Here is a 2,250-nt window from a genome sequence, read left to right on the forward strand (position 1 = left end):
CGGAGGTTGCGGTGAGCCGAGATCGCGCCATTGCACTCCAGCCTGGGTAACGAGCGAAACTCCGTCTCAAAAACAAACAAACAAAAAAAAAAAACCTCAAATGATCTGCCTGCCCCGGTCCCCCAAAGTGCTGGGATTACAGGTGTGAACCACCATGCCCAGCCAACAAGTCTGCAGTTCTGTAAAGTATCTGATTGCTTTGAATTTGGCTGTAGCAACAGGAAATACCTGGTCTCCAGTTGTAACTGCTTAGTAGGTAACACTTTTAAATTAGCTAACATTTATTGAGTACTTATTGTGTACCTTTAATTCACAGACTCATTTTGACACTAAATTCTGCAGTACATTAAAGATGACTACTTTATCCCCCCACTGTAGTTTCAAGGTCAGTATGTTTATGTATTATGCGCCATTGGTCTTGATTAGTAGATCTTTTCAAGAGTTTTTTTTTTTTTTTTTAATCTGATGTTATGAAGCTGCTCAATAAATCTGAAAATTCCTACAGTCCAGACATTTAACTGCGTTAATCTCCAAACTGCAATTTATTTTGGATTTGCAAAATGATATTAAGGGGCTTGAGCACAATGAAAATCCTTGACTATTCTCTTAACATTGTACAATAAAATGGGGGAAAAAAACCCGTAATGACCCTAAATAAGAACAGCAATCCAGAATTTAATTTTACATTAAAGTGTAATTTTGGCTGGGCACAGCGGCTCACATCTGTAATCCCAGCACTTTGGAAGGCTGAGGTGGGTGGATCACCTACCAGCCTGGCCAACATGGCAAAGCCCCATCTTTACTAAAAATGCAAAGAATTAACCAGGCATGGCAGCATGCACCTGTAATCCCAGCTACTTGGGAGGCTGAAGCAGGAGAATCATGTGAACCCTCAAGGCGGAAGTTGCAGTGAGCTGAGATGCCGAGATCACAGTTCTGCGCTCCAGTTTGATCAACAGAGCAAGACTCCATCTCAAAAAATAATCATTTTGGATTCATATTTACTAAAGTCTGTTACTAAAGTATTTTTTGTATTTTTTACCAAAAGATTTAGAGTTGGTTGGATTTTACTGCTAAAATGTTGCAGAGTCTGAATCTATGGCATGGTAAAGAATCATCACAGCCATTCAGTAAGTTGTGAAGCTTCTGGTTGGGAAGAAAGAAGCTTCAAGCTGAGAGGAAGAATGTTCTGAAATATTTGGGATGTTTGGCAGACTCCTTTCTCAGGGGTATGTTTATTTGGGGCAGTGATTCTCAAGCCCAGTTTGCAGATACCTTAGGGGTGTCATGAGTTTTAGGAGAACATTATGAGTAGCTGCAATAACAAAAGGAAACAAATGTTTCATTTTACTTTCCCCTATCAATGTCTCAGGTATTCTTCAAGAGATACTTAGGCATGTAAAAGTGAATACACTTCCATGCAATATCATTAATAAAACACATGACATTCTGAACCCTGCCTTTTTTATTAAAGAAAATATCAAATATATTTAGAATAAAGTATAATAAACTCCACGTAGTCACCCATCTTCAACAATTACAAATTCATGGCAAATCCTATTTCATCTTTACCATGCCAACTATCCATCACCCACTATTCTGACCTTGGCTGGGCCGACGGTGAGGCAAGCAAGGTACTTGGGCACAATTTAAGGAGGCACTCACTTTCAAGGATTGTACTTGAACCTGTGATTGGGATTCCTAAAATGCTGAATCCTTAGGCTTACCTTATCTGAGATCTGGCCCTGCTGGCTCCACTGAGTTATTCTGAAGTAAATCTCAAGCATATTATAACTTGCTTTTTTCTCATAATGTATATTCAATATCATTTCATATCAGGACACAAAGACCTTTAATTTTCTTAACATTTGCATAGAATTACACCCTATGAAGATGGAGTGATTTACAATAGCTAATCCCTACTGATAGACATTTAGGTTGCTTCCCATCTTGGTGTTTTAAACAATGCTGTAATGATTACGTTATACCACATATGTAAGTTTATATGGAGGATAAGTACCTAGAAATAGAGCTTCATAATTTACCACTATGTTTTCATCATTGCCAATCTAATAAGGGACATAGTACTTCAGTAGAGTTTGGTTTGCCTTTCTCTTTTTTTCTTTTATGACAGACATTCTGAATGTAGCCTTTCTCTTATGAGTGAAGCTGGGCGTTTAAAGACCATTCCTCTTTCCTTTGTTACAAACTGATTGTTCACATCATCCATCACCAATTTTAATTTTCGGT

This window comes from Cebus imitator, unplaced genomic scaffold (genome assembly GCF_001604975.1).
Source record: "Cebus imitator isolate Cc_AM_T3 unplaced genomic scaffold, Cebus_imitator-1.0 Scaffold38, whole genome shotgun sequence".
NCBI lineage: Eukaryota > Metazoa > Chordata > Mammalia > Primates > Cebidae > Cebus > Cebus imitator.